This window comes from Vicia villosa, linkage group LG4 (genome assembly GCF_029867415.1).
Source record: "Vicia villosa cultivar HV-30 ecotype Madison, WI linkage group LG4, Vvil1.0, whole genome shotgun sequence".
NCBI classification, from domain to species: domain Eukaryota; kingdom Viridiplantae; phylum Streptophyta; class Magnoliopsida; order Fabales; family Fabaceae; genus Vicia; species Vicia villosa.
Genome location: NC_081183.1, coordinates 185093230 through 185114710, shown reverse-complemented (window position 1 = coordinate 185114710; position 21481 = coordinate 185093230).

Genomic DNA, 21481 nt, shown 5'->3' with positions numbered 1-21481 from the left:
AAAAACTAACAAAAGACAAATTAAAAGGAGGTGTTATCGGAGCTGAAGAGATGTTGTTTGTAGGCGGTGGTAGTTTCTTTGGAATGATAGGAAGCGATGCCGGCGACTCGAATCGGAGGTTGTGGAGAAATATAGTTGTGCTGGGAAGAAAGAGCATGGGCAGCTGCCCGAACCCGCCGGGCGCTGGCTTCGCCCATGTCCCTACCTAGGCTCGAGAGAATATATGTTGATTATAAGTTTTTCTGACACTAATATTATTGTTTGATATATTTTTTTTTAAAATTATAATCCTATCTTCTTTGTTAAAATAAAACTTGCATAAGATAATATGCTTATTAGATGGGTCATATGTGTCTATTTTAATTAAGCTCATGGTGCTCACCGGTGGAAACAATATGTCTCCGCGGCACTTGTATTCAGTACAAAGCAACAGAGCCACAATAGCACTTGCACATACCATTATCTCTTATTCTTCCTCATCTAATAAACCAAAATAATTATTTCCTGTTATCTAATCACTACAACGAGGAAGGGCTTTTAAAGCGCTTTTTTTGGCCTTTAACAACGCTTTAAAGCGCTGCCAAAGCCAGCGCTGGCATAGGCTACGAAAGCGCTCTGGTAGGCCCCCCTATAAGAGCGCTTTTCTGGAAAAAGCGCTCTTGTAGGCCCCCCTTTAAGAGCGCTTTTCAGGAAAAAGCGCTCTGGTAGGCCCCCCTTTAAGTGCGCTTTTTCCAGAAAAGCGCTGTGATAGGCCCCCCTATAAGAGCGCTTTTTGTAAAAGCGCTCTTATAGGGTGGGCTTTAAGAGCGCTTTTTCCAGAAAAAGCGCTCTGATAGCCCCCCCTATAAGAGCGCTTTTACAAAAGCGCTTTAGTATGTTGTTTTTTTTTTTTTTGCTTTTTTATTAATCTTTGGCAGCGCTTTTAAAAAGAAGCGCTTTAGTATGTGGGCCTTTAAGAGCGCTTTTTAGAAAGCGCTTTAGTAGCTAAATGAGGTATTTTAATGTGCAGCCTGTAATTTAATCCTCCCAGTCGACCTGTAATATTTTCGACCTGTAATATGTTTTCAGCCTGTAATATTTTCGACCTGTAATTTATTTTCAACGATATTATTTCAGCCATCAGTAAGACAATATATATATATACTAATATAATACCATTATAATATCCAAAATTATATATATACATCATTACAACATCAATAATATTATAGTACTTCAATTCGACACAAATCCTACATGAAAAAGCGCTTAATATAAAAATGACACAAATCCTCTTTTATTTCTTCCAACTTAAGTTTCGGGTATCCAGCGGCACGGAATTCGTCAAGGTACTACAAAACAAAAACAAAATATGAATGATACATTTAGTTAAATGTAATAAATTATATGAAATTATCTTAAGTTATAAATTCATACCGTGAGCGGAATCTCTAATTGATTTGCCTGAAGGATTTCTTTCATAAACCTCAATACAAAGTATCCGCAATCGTAACTGTTTTTCTGTTGCGGACACTACATAGAAAAACAAATAAGATTCTATAGTTGTGCATTGTTTTATCAAGTAGCATAAATATATTATAAGCAACATTGTGAAAAATAATGTACCTGCACTTGGATCCAAGTAATGTTGCTAGATTTAGTTCGGGATACCTGTGCGTCCCGTTGACTTCGGAACACTTGTATTGATCTAATTAACAAATATATAAAAACATATGTTTAGATCAATCCCACAAATAAGTAAAATATATATATATATAAATATACACGAATATATATTTAGAACGATCCCACTTACAAATCAACGATGTCCTTCATGGCCGGATAATTGGTCCATTCACCATTTACCGAATTCAGATAATACACGACTTCCCTTATAGGGTTGATAGCAAGCAGCAACCAGTGTGCTCTATAAATAAAAACAATAGGTTATATGAAAATTTTGCTATACACAAAAGAAACAGAGATTAGATGAACAAAGAATGAGAAACTAACCCTACTGGTCGGGTATTATACGCCCAAAGATGCAGACATTCTGTATTGTAGGTGGACATGAATCTATCGACTAATCGCTGTCTAACTGATTCCCGTTCCGAAGCAATTGCCATTCCGCTGCAGTGGGCGGAAGACACGAAACGGAATCTGTTAGACAACGGAGTCCCGCGCAACACTCTGTCATACAACAACCTTAAATAAAAACATAATTAACATTAGATTATTTTCATTGAAATGTGTAAATAAATTATATTGTGGGACTAATTAAATAATATATCGGATGAGGGAATATTACCGGATGTATGAGTGCATGTTACTGACGCCTAGTTGATCATGCTTAAAAATCTCCTCCAAGTCATCAAGTGTAATAAGTGACTTGAATTCAATACCGAAGACACTCTCATCCATAACGATTTCACGTAAAGCACTATCCTTCAAATCGGACATATCAACCATTGTTGCGAGCGTCGACCGGTACCGAGGCACAAAAGCACCGCCTTTTTTTCCCGCTGGCTTCGGAGGACCAGTGGGTGGTACGGTACGAACTTGCTGCGTCACTTGTTGTGACTCTCGAGCGGATGCCTAAAAATCATATAAGTTAGGTAAAATATAAAATCATGCAGATTTAGATTCAGATTAATTATTAACACTTTAAATGTACCTCTTTTAGTGATGCAACGGACTCCTCCTCCTGTAAAATCCCTTTACCCTTAACTGTGGGTTTTATAGGAGCAGTCTAAAATTAAAATGTAAAAAATAATTAATAAACGGTTTAGAATTGACATTCGAAAACTAAATGATTCATAATCGTTTTCAATATACCTCATCACTAATGGTAATGAGCTCCGAGGGCCATGCAACAAATGATCCTATTGCATCTCGCAGCAATGTCGTCTCTGAGACCATGTCAGGTACCGGTAGCATCGCATCATGATCTACTACAACATCCACCGATACTTTCAGGTGTCCATCCGGGAGCGGTCTATGGTGAAGTAAATCTCCCAAAGTGTTGTGCACTTTTCCCTTGCCAACTAGTCGATAACTCGGTTCCGATAAGTATAGTTGGCAAGATGAAATGCCCTAAACCAATAGTAAATATAAAGTCATTATCATTAATAAAATAGAACAATTTAAAAGGAAAAAAATTATAATTACCTCGGGAAATTTCCTTTGATAGTTGATACTAGCCTTATCACTAGTTTCTTTCACCGATGAAGTGTTGCACTTTTCTCTCATATACGCCTCTTTATCTCTTTGCAATTCAGAGACTTGTGCTTACAATTCCGCCAACTTTTGCAACACTTCTTCATTTGAAGGATTTCTTCTCCTAGGACTCTTGTAAAAAGAGGTTGGAGTCACACCATGACCCTTACCCCTCACCCGACCGGGATACTCAGGAGCATCTAGTGCTCTACTAAGTACGCTCCCCTCACCGGTGGATGCCGATTGCGACAAGGTCTCCTGTAATTCATTTACATTAAAAAATCATTTATATATTAAAAAACATTTGATTTAATTAAAGACACAATATTATACTTACACATTCAGTAAAAACTCTCTGAACTTCGGGATCGACAGCATGATCCTTGCCCACACGAGCTTCCCTCCACAACACATGTTCAGGAAGTGAGGTTTCCTCACTTTTAGTCTCCTCTAACTATGCATTGACACAAATGATAAAATCGTCAAATAAAACACATTTAGACAATTAATTAAAACGCATTTCTATTTACTTACAATTTTATCCTCCAAGCGTGCATATCCCAAACGCCCTTTTTTGTATGGATATGCGGGTTTGGATGCTCTCGCACTATTCTTGGCACTCCTTTTCCGAAAATCTTCATCTCTTTGCTCTACAAACTTAGCCCAATCTTCTTCACCAATGAAGATCTCATACTTTTTTGGCCGTCCCGGTGCCTCTTCAAGAAAGTTTCCATCTTTATCCTTAAGATAAGTGTTTGTCAAAAAAGCTTTCCACCCTCTATATCTTTTGCCGGCCAAACCAAGTATGTAGCGTCTACGATCATCTGGTATCTCAAAAGTCCTCTGCAAAAAAACATACTCATAGTGTGTTAGTATAAGTAATTTAAACAATTTATCGTCAAGATAATAACAACAATTAACCATATATGATATATACCTGAAGCTCGTCCCAAATCGCTTTTTTTTTCGCATCCAAGTCTTCGCTTTTCAGATTCCATTTAGCTACGGAGACCGGAATATGCATACGAACAAGTGTACCAATATAACTTGTCAACTTTGCAGAATTAGGACCAATTGCTTGTTTATCAGAATTCCATTCCAATCGGTATACTAATCCTTGGTCTCTATGTCGAACGATTCCCTTCATGATAGTGATGCCTCGTGCAACTTCTTTTGCTTCAGTATCAGGTGGAGCATTTGTATCCGTGGCATCTCTTTCTTGAGCATCTCTTTCTTGTGAGTTTTCAGGTGGAGCATCTCTATCCGGAGCCATTTAACCTGTATCAAACAAACTAAAGCACATTAGTACACTATTAATAAGCTAACAATCTATACAAGTAAAATGGAAGTCAAACCATGCATGTACAAGTAAATCGGAAACGAAATCGGTACAAATCAAAATAAGCGTCAAAAAATAAAGTTGTCGGAATTGAACGAAATTTACATGGCTATGGTAAAACGTCCCCACGGACTCAAAAATAGAGTCGGTTTTCCGAAATTCAGACCCTAAGCCCGACTTTTGATTACGGGCAGAAGCAAAACCGATAAAAAAACAGTCCCGAAATGAACATATAAGTGCATGAGCAGCTCCGGAATCGTCAAAATAGTATAGTTACATGTAAAGAAGTCGACAAACGGATACATGGTTCAAAAGTTATGTACAAAACGAGAATATGCACCAAAATTGAATAAGTACTATACTATTGATTAAAACAATCGGTACAAATTGAATAAAACAAATTAGTCGGAATATGTATACTATTACCTTTATCACTAACGTCTCTTTCTTTTCTTGGTAGGATTGTGTTCTACGCGTCTCTTAACAACGCGGACGGTTGGATTGATCCAAATACCCTCATTATGATCATTTCTAGTACAAGATTCATTCTCATTTTGATCGTTTCTTGTACAAGATTCAATGCCAACACCAATATCACCTTGATCTTCAATGTTTTCATCTACTATTTTGTTAGATAAAAGCACTATAGACCATTTCGTACTTGTCGGATCATTGACATAGAACACTTGTTTAGCTTGAGAGGCTAAAATGAAAGGCTCATCTTTGTACCCTACCCTATTGAGATCCACTTGCAAAAATCCTGACTTATCCATTCGTATGCCACTATTATTTTCAACCCACTTGCAACCAAATACAGGAATCTGAAACTTCGCGTAATCAAACACCAAAATGCGCTCGATAACCCCAAAATATGACAAATTTGCAAATTTCGGATTTAAGTCATTCGCACTTGATATGTGCATTGCTTCAGCTACCAAGGTAACACCACTATTTTGCATAGTACTTTTATCATCCTGTTCTTTGGTATAAAATGTGTATCCATTAATAGCGTATGCGCTATAAGAAAGCACAATTACAGTTGGACCATAGGCTAAACATCTCAACCTTTCTGTTACTGAAGCAGGATCTGAACGATACTTTGAATAAATATGATCCCTAAACCACGGTATGAAACTTCGATTGTGCTCTCGTACTATCCAGTTCTCATTTCTATTTGGATTTAAATCTCGGAGAACAACCTTGTGCATTTCAACATACGGCTCAACCTCAATCTCATTGTGCAGAACATACAAGTGCGCTTGATCCCGTTCGACCATTGATACTGTCACAACTTTATTTCCAATTAGCCTTTTTCCTTCTTTTTTTCGACAATATTAGATTTGGGGAGTCCAATTGATTGAACATTTGACAGATATTCAGTACAAAACTCAACCGCTTCTTCAACAACGTATCGTTCGGCAATACAACCCTCCGGTCGACTTCTGTTTTTCACGTACCCTTTTAATATTTTTATATAACGTTCAGCAGGGTACATCCATCTCATATAAGCTGGTCCGCACAATTGTGTCTCTTTCACAAGATGAACGACTAGATGAACCATTATGTCAAAAAACGAGGGAGGAAAATACATTTCAAGATCACATAAAGTAACAACTATCTCTTTTTGCAATGTTGGTAAGATCGCGGGATCGACCACCTTACTGCAAATTGACCTGAAGAAGAAACACAGCTTAGTTATTGCGCTTCTTACTTTTTCTGGCAGAATAGAACGTATACCTATTGGTAAAAAATGTTCCATTATAACATGACAATCATGCGTCTTCAAACTCTTTAACTTGAGGTCTTTCATGGACACAAGTCTTCTAATATCTGAAGAGTAGCCTTCTGGAACTTTAACTTCACTGAGGAACTTACACAATGTTTTCTTCTCCTTTCTAGATAGAGTGTAAACAGCAGGTGGCAGATATGTTCGTCTTCCTTTCGTCACGGGTCTCAATTCAGTTCTCATCCCCATGTTTACCATGTCATTCCTTATGTTAACGCCATCCTTAGACTTTCCTGGTATATTGAGTAACGTACCTATAACGCTGTCAAATACATTTTTTTCAATATGCATAACATCCAGGAAATGTCTTACGTACAACGACTTCCAATATGGAAGTTAAAAAAAAATGGACTTCTTCTTCCACCCACCCTTGACAAGTGAATGTGCAAAAGGCTTGCCAAACTGAGTGCTCACATCTTTCACCTTTTCAAAAATTTGATCACCTGACAAAAAAGGCGGGGCTGTACCATGTTCGGCCTTTCCGTTGAATGCTTTTCTCCACCCACGATTGTGATGATTAGAATTTAAGAATCTACGATGACCGAGAAAGACATTCTTCTGACAAAGATCCAATCGTGTCGTATCGGTTTCATCTTCACAAACGGGACACGCCTTTTGACCTTTATTGCTGTACCCGGATAGATTTCCGTATGCTGGAAAATCATTAATTGTTCCAAACAACATCGCCCTCAAGTTGAAACTTTCCTTCCTATACCCATCGTAAACCTCCACACCGTTGTCCCACAAAAACTTTAAATCTTCGATTAACGGTGCCAAGTATACGTCTATGTCATTCCCTGGTTGTTTAGGCCCAGAAATTAGCATTGATAACATCATGTACTTACGCTTCATACATAGCCACGGAGGTAGGTTATAGATCATAAGAATCACAGGCCATGTGCTATGCGAGATACTTTGAATACCATGCGGGTTCATTCCATCAGTAGACAATGACAACCGAAGGTTTCTTGCTTCTTTTCCAAATTCAAGATAATCAGTATCAACTTTCATCCATTGTGGTGAGTCTGCCGGATGTCGCAACTTTCCATCAATAATTCTTTCATCTGCATGCCAAGTCAAGTGTCTTGAATCGGTCTCACTACGATACATGCGTCTAAATCTCGGAATTATAGGAAAATACCATAAGACTTTAGCAGGAGACAACTTTTTCTTATATCGAGGGGCACCACATTTAGGACACTCATTCAACGCTGCATACTCGTTTCGAAACAAAACGCAATCGTTTGGACATGCATGTATCTTATCATAGCTCATGCCAATAGAGGACAACATCTTTTTGGCTTCATACGTTCGATTGGGAAGAACATTATCCTCTGGTAGCATATCTTTCATAAGGGCTAATAACTCTGTGAAACTTTTATCCGACCATCCATTGTCCGCCTTTAAGTTGTACAACTTTAACACCGCAGACAATCTTGTGAATTTTGAACAACCATCATACAACGGTTTCTCTGCATCGCTTACCAACCTCTCAAACATTTTGGGACAATCCGCAAGATCTTCTTCAAGCGCTTCTGCAATCTCCTCGACTCGATCGCAATCGTATGTGTCTGTGCAATCGTCGTTTGAAGCATACTTCCTATTACAACTCGACCCAGCATTCCCGTTACTTTTCTCACCATGCATTGTCCAACATGTATAACTTCTATCAATTCCAAACCGTAGTAAATGGGATCCCAACTGTTTCCCGTCAACCTTATCCCCATAACAGCAACCCAAGCAAGGACACGGCATTCGAAGCGGGTCTTCGGAGTGCTTAACCGCAAACTCAACGAATTCCCATACCCCTTTCTCGTACTCTTTCGATAATCGGTTTGATCTCATCCATGTCTTATCCATGACTTAATTAAGCTAAACAAATGCTTCTTGGTTTCTCTATCAGGTACTAAGGAATTCTGTCAAGATAATAAATAGCTATCATCATAATAGAATACCTAATCAGAATACCCGATTTCTTAAAGAAGACATTACCTTATTTCAAGGTAATATAAGTCCACAAACCAAAAAATTGGTTGAGAGACACTAAATTGATATTAAATAGAACCATAAACAATAAACTATAAGCAGAAAATAACAAACTATAAGCAAGAAGAAAGGGATAGTAACCTGAATTAGACTTGATGTGGGAGATGGTAGGTTTGAATCGGCGTTGTACAAGTAGAAACCAGAGACTTCAAAGTAACTGTAAAATTAAACACACACACACACGATGCAGTTAAATACAAATATTATAAAAGTGAAGGAAGTATATGCAAACTGTAGCATATTCAACTATTTGTTCAATACCATTATTAAGACCAAAAACTACCCTCTACAGAGGAATAAGAATATATTAGGATTCTAGTTCTACAAAACATTAGTTAGTGGTTGCATTTGTGAAAGCATTTATGAACTGCCTTCAAAATATATGGTTGTTGTGTCTCAATGTCTTCAAGTATTAATAAAAAGAGATAATACTAGTACTGCTAAGCCTCAAACTGAGACTTATCTATAATGAAACAGTGTGCAATTCTCATTAAAAAAACCCTATAAATAGTACCATAAAATATAATAGAAGTAGACAAATCTCACTTTCAATTTCAAAAAGTAAGAGTGGCTAAGCATAGATAGGATAAGGATGGCCACGGTTCAGTCAATAATATTTTATAAGAAGTTTAATTATCAAATACCACTAGGTGGAATAACTTAAACACGTACAGGAAGATGACTGACCAAAATTTATTAACTCAAATAAGTGCTTTTTATTTTATCAAATAAGTGATTTTTTAATAGTCACTAAATCACGAAAGTAACGAGAATTAACATATCTTTTCCATGCATGCATGCTTTGAATTAATAAGAATGTTATTCTATCGTTAATTTCAAAGGATACTATTAAATCTTAATAATCAATAAGATAGCACTCAAAATATCTTCACTAATTTGTCGGTGTCGTGTTGTATTTACACACAACATAACCTACAATCACTCAAATTATCTTCACTCTTTTATGAATATATTTCAACAAGAATCCAATTTCAAACCAAATATAATCCGGGAATTTTCAAAAAAGAGTCATTAAAATGCAATCCTATCAATTACTATTTCTCTTCCCTAAATGCACCTGGACATGTTATAATATCATCAAGTGTAACAAGAAAATTAGTAAGTAAGCGTCCGGTTCATTCACCATAGATGCATGTTTCGGCATAACCGATCCGATTGTCATATTTCGGCATGATATCTCAACTTCACCACTCAATCGACACTAGTAAAAATAACTATAATGTTTCAGCTTAATTGAAAATGATTAAAACCTAAGCAGTATGAATAAGAAGTATGAAGAGAACACTAGAATACAGAATCCTCTCTCAGCATATTCAAAAACCTAAGCAGTATGAATAAGAAGCAGAAGAGAACACTAGAATACAGAATGATATGAACCAGATGATTCAATATGAATAAGAAGCAGAAGAGACAACATAGAAATTACCTAAAGGGATGCAGCAAACCAGAGGCGGAGGGAGAACGGAGAACGACACTGAAGCGGCGGAGACGGCTGAAGGTCGTGGCAGGCCGTGGCGGAGGTCGTGGCGGAGGATTGAAATTGATTTAGGGAAGAAATTGATTTAGGGATTCTGTGTTATGTCGCGAAGGAGAAAGATACTGAGAAGCGCTTCTGAAATTAATTGGGGCAAGTTTAATTTGTTTTATTTTAAAACACCTACGAGGGCGCTTCTGAAAAGCGCTTTAGAAGGGCCACCTATGCCAGCGCTTTCTCTTAAAAAGCGCTTTTGTAACCCCCCCTTTAAGAGCGCTTTCAAAAGCGCTTTCATATCCCCCACTATAAGACCCCTATAAGAGCGCTTTTGAAAAGCGCTGTCATACCCCCCCCTTTAAGAGCGCTTTTAGAAAGCGCTTTCATAGCCCCCCCCTATAAGAGCGCTTTTGAAAAGCGCTTTCATTACCCCCCCTTTAAGAGCGCTTTTTTAGCGTGTTTTTTTATTTTGTTTTTAGTGCAACCTATAACAGCGCTTTTTACTAGAAGCGCTTTAGTAGGTGTGCTGCTAAAACTTAAATTTGGCATAGTGAATCTTAGCATCCTTTCATATAGTTTCTTCTACCAAGTTTCTTCAAGTGTGTGCATGCCCTGAGCGCTTCAGCAACAACAACTCCACCTTCAGAAGATAGGGAATGTTTGACAATTATTGTTCTATTTTTGTGAAAAATTATTGTTCTTTAAGTTATTTAAAGTGGGTGTAAACCCCTGCAATATATCTCTTTTACTTTAGGGTTAACTTAACTAACGTGGTGTGACACGTGACATGCCACGTAAGCCTCCGTTAGTAGAATCTAACTGGAGGAACCAAAAATAGGGACGAAAAATATTGTGAGCACCATTGTTTGATGAAAAATTTTGTAGGGAATAAAATTGAAAGTTATCATATTTATAGGGACTAAAAACATATCTAACCCTAATAATAATAATAGTAATAATAATAATAATAATAATAATAATAATAATAATAATAATTATTATTATTATTATAATAATAATACTTAGAAGAAAAAAATGCAAGAAAATAATAATAATAAAAATAAAAAATTTCTATTATTAAATTATTAATGGTGAAAGCTTAACTTCTTTTCTTTTATCATGAAATCAATTGTCATTATTAAAATGAAGAATGATTTAAAAAGACACAATACAATGAATTTCATATTCATCATGTCATTATTAAAATGAAGAATGATTTAAAAAGACACAATACAATGAATTTCATATTCATCATGGTTGAAGTCATAAGTTTTTCTCTGAAAGTAGTCATAAAAAACAAAAACAAAAAACAAAATTTAAAAGAGGATAGAGATTAATATGAGATATAACATTAATAAATATTGAAATACATTTTTTCATATTATAAAAAAAAATTAAAAATAAAAATTAAAAAAAGAGGGATCAAAATGAAACCTTAGGCATGGTCTCAAGTTTATCTTCTACTTCAACAATAGGCAAGTCATCGTTGTATACTTCAAAATTTAAAAGATATATTAGAATAAATTAAAAAGTATTAAAAAAATAGTATAGAATACCTTATCAGACAATGATATGAAGATAAAATTATATGTAATGGTTTTGAAAAAATGAACATAAAAGATTTTAAGTTTATGACATAAATCAATGAAAAAAATAAGTTAAATGGAGAAAGATGAAAAAGATTTAGACTATAATAAATGAGATTGAAAAGGATTAAGAAAATATAATAAATGAGATTGAAACTATGAAACTAATCGTTAGTTGGTCTAGTGGTGATTGGCGCTAGACTTGGTAGAGAGAACTACGGTTCGATCCCCGCAACTGCGATCGGGAGGGGTTGAAACCACTTAATGTCAGAACTGACCCCCGAACCGGACTATGATAAACGTGAGTTTATAGTATTTCGGGGAAGGTTATAAACTACATGAGGATTAATTGATGAGGCGGGTTGCGAGGTTTGGTTATGAAGAAGTGGGGATTAATTAAAGAGGTGAATTATGAATTTAAGTCTCTAACCATTTTTACATACTATTAATTTTTTTATTTTAAGTATCATTCATTATTAAATAGGATTCTTTCCACACAATTCAATCAACATCAACGCTCTTCCATTTTTTATTCCTCTTCGTGAGTTTTCTTTTTCTTTTCAATCTCTTTGATGGGAAAGTACATAAGAAACCCAAACCCAAAACTGATTCTTCATCATTTCTCAGTATTCCCAAATCAAAATATTATACATATCTACTCATTTGATCTATTTCTTCATTCCGATTTCTTCATTTAAGTCACAGTTAACGATTCAATCTTTTCTTTTTTTGATCTGTTGCTGTAATCTTCATATTGTGATTTTGATTTTGATTTTGTTTTTCAGCATTGCATTGAAATTAGGGTAAATTGATTTTGATTTGTTAATTTTCAATCTTTCACTTTTCAGAGATATGCGAGTGGTGTTGGCATCATACAATGGAATACTAAGCTCAATGGAGGAACTTATCCATGGAAAACACGATCACTAGCTGCCGATTTTAAAAAACAAGTTCAAAAGGTACAATGATGAAATCTTTTTATTTTTGTATGATTTCACTTGGCTTGATATTAGTTATAAATATCTACATGATAATACTTATGATGGATAATCCTTCAGATTCTACATCTAAATTTTCCACACTATCAATTTATGTGAATCAGTTTTAAAACAAAACGAATCGATAATCTTATGGATAAGTAAGATTTGCTTGAATATCTTAGCTCCGATATATTGACGTGTGTTTGAGTCTTGCCATTTGTAATTTGACTTATGTATGTATATGTTAATCCTAAAAAAATTATGGAATTGATGATTGCAGAATGTTGTCCTCAAAGTAGCAATATTTTACCATGGTTGTTCTAGAGCAGTGAAGAATTTTTTGGAAAAACAAGGTAATTTGCAAAACATGTTCAATTTAAATATATTGGTATTGAGCTTTTTCCAATTTAATCCTGCCGTAATGGTCTTAAAAAACATATATACATGAAAGTGGTAGTAGTTAATTAGAAGTAGATATTTGTCACCATTGCAAATTGCACATATCTGCAATAAAATAATTCTATTTTTAAACCAGGATAATCATTTAAAAAAATTAAGCCTTATTTATTAATCTATTTATCCCCTGTTTTTTGTGATTTAGGATGGAGGAGAGAATTATGAAGAGATTGTTAGGTATTTGCAACTAAAAAGGAATCTTAATTCTGATGAAGTTGCTCAACTTATGGTAGATTCTATATGTTTCCTATACGCAGGTAAAACTTCCATCATCTCAATATGAGTTTTCAACTTATATAATTGGTTTGACTTTTCTTTGATGTTCATGATATGATGATTTGATTCAATTGTTTTATTATATCTTATTTGTTGTTATTTTTTTTAATAAGCAATTGATTGAAAAACTCGCACTAGGGGTGCAACCCTTACAAAAAAACATAAAGCTCTAAAGATGGCATGTGTCGGATAAAGGAAGTTTAAACCATTCATAATAGGTTGGTCTAAACTTGCTATATCCACAATACATCCATCTCCAAGAAAGAAAAACAATGTTAGAGCAAATAACATCAAAACAAAATGCCTCCCCCTTAAAAATTATTGCATTCCTCATAAGCCAAAGACTTCAAATAGTTGCAACCCACACAAAATTGATTACAATTCTTCGCTTGCCACATTTCACCTTTTCTTGAACAACGTCGAAACAAAGCATATCCTCTTCATTCATCTCCTCCGAAATACCAAGCCAAATAAACACATGTTTCCAAATTGTTTTCGCCTCTTGACAATTGAAAAAAAGATGGGAAGATGATTCAAGGAAGAAACCAACCATCACACAATCCGGGCACGAAACATTAGCAACACCTCTTTTCAATAATTGATCTCTAGTCGGAAGCCGATCAATAAAGAATCTCCAAGAAAATACCTTGATCTTGGGCGGAAGTTTTAGATCCCACATCACTTTCAAAGAATTAAACAAATGATAATCCCATGCGAAAGGTTTGTCGCCATCAATTCCGTTTGTTATGCTTGCAACGGTGAAATCCTTATCCTCAGCTAAAGACCACGAGAAAGAGTCACGACCATTCGCACTAGGAGAAAAACCCCGTAAACGTTTACAAAACTGAGTCCAGTTTGGACTGGCTGCTGCCGCAGCTGAATGGGGCTGGCCGTGAGAGTCACCGGCTGAAAAAAGTTCCCCAAAATCCCACCTAAACGAACCTTCTATCCGCTCTAACACCTCCGCCACCGTACAATACTTCACGTTCGACAATTCATACAAATCCGGAAATTCCATGCAAAGTGGTTGTTCTCCCACCCACCAATTGATCCAAAAAAGAACATCCATTCCATTATTGCAACAACATTTGAAACATCCGGAAAAACCGTTGTCTATGATGTCGTTCAACAAATTGTTCTTACACATATCTCTCCACCAAATGGAATCATCACTTCTATGAAAATTACCCCCGATTCCTTGAATTCTTATTTTAGGACAAGAATACCTCACCTTAAAAAATCTATTCCAAATGGCTTCGTTATCATGAAGGATTCTCCACTTCCATTTCAAGAGAAGAGCTTTGTTCATTTCTCTAACATCTCTAACCCCCAAACCACCCTTCGCTTTAGGCCTACACACCACTTCCCACTTAACCCAATGAATGCTCCTATTTCCAAGCTTTCCACTCCATAAAAACTCACTTTGAATTTTCCTTATTTCTTTGGCGATATTTCCGGGAATCTTAAAAAAGGAGAGTGTAAAAATAGGAATTGAATTCAAAACCGAATTGATTAACGTTACTCTACCTCCCACTGAAATGTTTCTTCCTTTCCACGAAGAAAGACGCCTCTTTAAATTATTGACCACTTCCAACCACACCTTCTTCCTTCTAGGATTATCCCCCACCATTATTCCAAGGAATTTGAAAGGAGTCATACCTTTCTTACAAGAGAGAAATGTCACGGCCGCATTCATGTACCACCCTCCAACATTCTCCCCTATTATGTTGCTTTTGGCAAAATTAATCCTCAACCCGGAAACCAATTCAAACCCTCTCAAGATAACCTTCAAATTCCATATGTTATCGCAAGACGCCTCACCAAGAATAATAGTGTCATCCGCAAATTGGAGAATGTCGACACTATCGTTATCCCCATACATGAAAGGTTTGAAGTTCCCCACCTCTACCGACCTCTTAACTAAAGCGGTCAAACCTTCCATTGCAAGAACAAAGAGAAAGGGAGACAACGGATCTCCTTGTCTTAAACCTTTTTGCACCTTAAACTCTTTTGTAGAACTTCCATTAACCAAGACGGACATGTGATTGTTAAAAATACAAGCGTCCATCCACCTCATCCACCTATCACCAAAACCCATCCGCAACATTGTTTCTTTAAGGTATTGCCAAGACACGGTGTCATACGCCTTCTTAAAATCCACCTTAAGCAAGAGACAACTTCTTTTCTTCCTCCGCGACCAATCTAAAATTTCATTGACCAAGAGGACACCATCCAACATGTTTCTACCCGGGACAAAAGCGGTTTGGTTGGTAGACACTAAATTCCCAATGACTTCCTTCAATCTAGCCGCTAAAAGTTTCGCAATAATTTTGTAAATGCTACCCACCAAACAAATCGGGCGAAACTCGCCTAAAGATTGAGGATTGTTGGACTTTGGAATCAGCAAGGAAGGAAGAAGTGATAGATTTCACAAGAGAACCTTTCGTGTAAAAGTCATTGCACATTTTCAAAACATCCGCCCGAATCACACCCCAAAACCTCTTGAAGAACTCTAAAGAATAACCATCCGGCCCAGGACTTTTGTTTCCATCGCAAGACCAAATAGCCTCCTTAATCTCCAACTCCGTGAACGGACGCTCTAAATTCATCCCCTCCGCAACATCAAGCTTCTTCAAATCCAATCCCCTTAGATTCGGCCTCCCCTCCTCCGAGTCCTCGAAAAAAGACTTGAAGTGGTTGAAAGTAAAATCTTTGACCTCGTTAACATCTTCAAGCACTCCTCTACTTGACAAAAGAGAGCACAAAGAATTCCGCCTTCTTCTCTCTTTAAGAGAATTGTGAAAGTACCTCGTGTTGCAATCGCCTTCGGCTAGCCACAATTGTCTCGATTTTAGACGAAGGAAACCTTCTTTTTTATAAAGATTGTCCCAAAACACAATGGCCGCCTTGGATCTTTTAGCCACCTCCTCCTCCGGAACATTACCTGCAAAATGAGCAAACTTGTTATCTAAAAAGTGCATCTCCTTTTCCGCCTCCTCTATATTAATATCTATCCAACCAAACACCTCCTTATTCCACAAAGAAATTTTGCTTTTAAGGGCCTTCAATTTTTCCACAAGACAAAAATCCCCCCTCCCCTTCACCTCCAAAGAGTTCCATTCCTTCTCCACAAATGAAAAGAAGTCCTTGTGGCTAAACCATAGATTATTGAATCTAAAAGGTTTAGGTCCCCAATTCCTTTTGTTGTCTCGAATCTAAATGGGAGCGTGATCCGACACATCTCTATCTCCTATAGTTTGTCCTTCAACCTTCCATTCATCAATGAAGGATGATGACAAAAGAAATCTATCCAACCTACTCATTGCACTACCACACTTGTTTGACCAAGTGAAATTCCCTCCTATCGTGGGTGGGTCTACCAACTCCATCTCTCTAATGAAGTCTTTAAAGTCTTCCATCTCCTTTTTATAATTCTTCTTCGAAATACCAACTCTTTCCTCCGAAGATGTAACAATATTGAAATCCCCTCCTAAACACCATGAACCAACGACACTCCTCCTTTTCAATTCCACTAACTTCCTCCAAGAGTTCTTTCTAACCTTGTGATCACAAGAAGCATAGTAATTGACAAAGTAAATTCTTTTGTTATCCTTTTCCACACAGACGCCTAAGAAACCCTCTCCGCGAAAGCTGTACACAAGATTGAAGAAGTCTTTCTCCCACATAATTAGGATACCTCCCGAAGCCCCTTCGGCCTCTAAGTGGGACCACTCCATCCACTCATCTCCCCACAACTCCTTAACATAAAGATGCTGCACATTCCTCAACTTGGTTTCCTGCAAAAAAAGCTAAATCAACCCTACCTTTCTGAATATTATAACCTATTCTCTTCCTCTTCACCCTCTTTCCACCTCCTCTAATATTTAGAGAAAAAATAATCATTTCAAACCGTTTGTGGACTCCTTCAAAACCTCCTTCCCTTTGAAACCCCTTAACTCCATCTCCTCCAGTTTTTTAATTGGATTGCAAAATTCCGAATTATTTGTAATCCCCAACATGTTCATAGACTTCCACATCCCCTCAGACGAAGCTCCTATTCCTCTCTTGATCACTCTAGCATTGCAGTTCCTCACATCCGAGTGCGTAAGAGAATTGTTAGAATAAGAATGCTCCCCGATGATTACTCCTTTTTCAGTCAGCTGAACATTCTGGACTTGCAAAGGCAGCAGCAGCTCTGGAGCACAATTATAATTATCCACCCTTTCACCCAAATTAAATATCTCCCTCATTTGCTTTCTAACCTTCTTGGAATTTTTTAGTTTAAAACATTGATCATCGAACGACAAAACTTCTCCCACGCCTTTATCCCTACCTACGTGCATGGGCAAGACCTCTCCCTCCTCTGAATCTTCCTTCTCCAATCTCGCGGGACCCACCAGATTCAAAGCTGAAATATTATTGTAATCCAAACTGCTAGAAGACAAAACGGCTTCACTTGCTTTTTTATTATTAAAGTCAAAACTTTCTAAGCCTGTTTTTAAAATATGGGCCTCCCCCACAAAAACGTTAGGCCCAGAACAGACGGGGCCCATAGCGCCCTCATCCCTGAAGCTAGGGTTATAATCTCTCTCCTCCTCTTTCCCCTGCTTCTTCGTTTCACAAACCTCCTTCCCAGAAAACTCTGCATTCCCAGTACACTCCACCCTAGACCAACTTTCACTAGAAATGCTTTCTGAGCCGCCCTGATCCTTCTTTTCTGACATGGAAACACCCTCTTTGTAGCCTGCTACCTTAACATCTTCACAGATTTTTCTACCACCCTGCTCCTCTTTCTTAGGCTTTACTGCTCCTCTGTCACATCTCTGGGAATCAGGGCCATTTTCGCCTACCCACGCGCTGTCTGCAACCTCCTCCCCCATCTCCACCGATTCTCTCTCCGCCATGGATTCAGAGTCCACCGTCTCCTCCGAAGAAGAAACCGACTCGGACCACACCTCTTCCAAGTCCCCCGCCCTCACCATCACATCCTCCTTCACAAGGATGCTATACCTCTCCCCATCCACGCATGCCACAATCTTCCTGTTGATCAATTCAATCTGGTTAGTGAACACCATGACATTTGTGACATCCATCCGGATCTGGTTGCCTTCAAGCTCTTCACCGTTAACCACCACACCAATATCCGAAAGCAAGATCTCACAAAAACTTCTGTTCCTCAAGAAGCATGGGATGCCGTATATAGATACCCACACCGCTCTAACGCATTCTACATCCTTTTTCGTCCACTTCCTCACCTCCTTAAACCATCGATCTTTCCAATCCCCAGCATCCCTAAGTAACAGCTTTAAATCCCCCTCCGTTTTCTCTTCTAACAAGCACAGATTTGGACCCAGTGGTGTTGCCACCACAGAGAATATACCCTCCTCCAACAGGCTCTTGCTCACACCATATGCCATCCCAGCTGCTTTCGATACGCCCACCATCGCATTTTGAAAACGGTCAGTCTCCTCTTTCTTAGAACTGTAGAAGAACGTTTTATGAGATGCCTCTAAATTGCTCGCTTCCCCTGTTTTGCAGTTGTTCAAAGGATTCAGAGGATTCAAAGGTTTCTACTTGGGAACTTCCCCTATGTCAGGAAAAAATCTATCCGGTTCATTGTGTTTCACTGATTCTGCGTATGTTAACGAATGCTTCCTATAAGCATTGGTGGTGCCACCTCCATTTCCGCCTCCATTTCCATTTCCCCGCACAAGCTTATTGTCACCCTTCTGAATCGGTCCACGAAAGACGGAACTTCCAGGCCTAACATGAACCTGGGCAACATCTTCATTAGAACCTTTCTGAACTTTCCTTTTAAACTTAGAAACATTGGCCTTCAGCTTCCTCCCATCTAACCAGAAATTATCTAATTTAATCTCCAACAATCTAATATCCTCGACCTTGACAAACCTCACGAATCCGTATTTCTGTCCTCTCCAGTCTTTCTTCGGTGGTATAACAATCTCATCCACCACGCCAAGGTTTTTGAACTCGAAAAAAAGATCTCTGGCTCCCCGTTTCTGTTCAAAGTCTGTAATGAAAAACGAAGTGATATCCCCTCTAACACCTACCGTGGGATTCTTAAAGATATCCCATTTGATGCTAGTGAAAGCATTTCTCCCCTTCCTGTTGACCTTGACCCAATCGTTTCCAGGAACGTTCATGGCTCAGAACGTCAAGAGACTCATTCAGTTCTATTTATGCTTGTTTGTTGATTGAAGTTTCATTCAACCATGTCCTTATTTGTTGTTGTTAACTGTTATGAACTTATTTAATTTGAGTTATGCATATTGATGATGAATGCGAACAACGTGTTGTACGTTCTATAACTCCAACCATTTCTGACCTGATTCCAATTAAGAAGTCTCTGTAACTCCAACCATTTCTGATCTGATTCTAATTAAGAAGCATCTGTCTCATGTTGTATGTATCAATAAATGAAAATGGACCAAATGGTAAAATCAATAATTAAAAATGGACCAAATGGTAAAACAATGGATGAATTTTTATACTGATGTTCATAATGTGGTGAAGTTAGCATTATTTGTGCCTATCATGGAAGCACATTTTCATCCGATGAGTTTGTGTAACAACTGCTTGGTTGTTTCTTACTGTATTCTGAATAAAATTGCGACTTCACTGTATTCTTATTGAGAGGATACAATGAATTTTCAAAGCTAATTAAACTTGCAATTCTCAAAATATATTATGTCTTTGAATATACAAGTTTACACAAAGGAAAGTAATTACCGAATTAAATTGAAATTAATATTTCAGGATCAAATCGCTAATAACCAAATTATCATTTTGATTTAATATCAATAAAGAACGTTTTATTTCTTCTTGGGTTTTTCTAACCTATGCAACATTGCATAGGATAAGAGACAATTAATACACCATTTTTTTAACTATAAATTACCATATTAATTATTATTTATGTTGATCCATTAATTGGGTGGAAGAGAGAAAATATAAAAGATTACTTTTCAAAAGAAAAATAACTAATATGATACTTTATATGGAATGAAATAATGTATTAATTGTCCTTATCCTATGCAAGGTTGCATAGGTTAGAAAAATCCCTTCTTAATAATCTTATTAAATAAAACACAAATTTAACAAACACTAATGATTCAATTCATTAAATCTAATAAATTATTACCAATTTTAATTTTTTATATTAAACCATTTATATTTTATGTAGTTGTAGTTAGGGATGTCAACTTGCCTCTGTTAGCGGGGATTTCTGTGGGGATTCTCTGTTTGGGGCCCCAAAGATGGAGAATTTTCCCCCCGCGGGGATGGGGATGAGGATCAAAGTCTCCCCGAAGGCACTTCGGGGACGGGAGTGGCGTAAATATCCCCCGCCCCGTGGAGTCCCCGCCCCGAATAAAATACCATAATATCCTTAATTTATATATAATTTTAAATTATTATGTAAGTTTATTTGATATTTTATATAATTAATCTTATACACAAATTTAAAATATATATGTATTGTTAGTAAAAGAGTGATATAAATGATTTTTTTTCATTTTTTTAGTTTGAAAGTTTTGTTCGATATTATAGATTAAATATTGTAAAAATAATATATTCATTGGTTTGTTTTTGAAGCTTTTACTATTAATTTGGTTAAAAATAATATATATAAAAAATCATGTTTATAGATCTCCGCATGAACCGTGGGGACCCGCGGGGATCCGCGGGGATGGGGGACAAAATCTCTTTGAAATGGGGATCCGAAGCGGGGATGAGGAATAGATTTAATGGCGGGGATTTTGATGTGGAATATGATTTTTGCATATTTATTAATTTTAGAAAATCATGATTTTAATAATTTTGACATTAATGTGTCAAATAAAATTAATTATGACATTAACAAATCTTATTTACTATATATTAAGTGTTCATGTAATTGAAATATTTGATATACATTTATTCATTTTTTTTTTAGAAAAAAAGGTTTAATTTTCAATTTTAAATTTAGTTGAATTATATAAGGCGTTACATAGTATTAATATACTATAAGGCATTACAAATTATTATATATATATATATATATATATATATATATATATATATATATATATATATATAAATTTCAATTATGTCTATATTTTATAAGATAATTTATTAAGGTGACTTATGTATACATTAATATATAGACGTAGTCTTTCCACTTTTTCACGTTATCAATTACCTTTTTAATCTATTTAATTATTTTTTATATATTGTCATTCTCCTTCTATTTCTAATACAATAAATTTAGCATGTCAGACTCAAGAGTTGCCAAAAGCCTTGTTCGATCCAACCTATTCTCACACC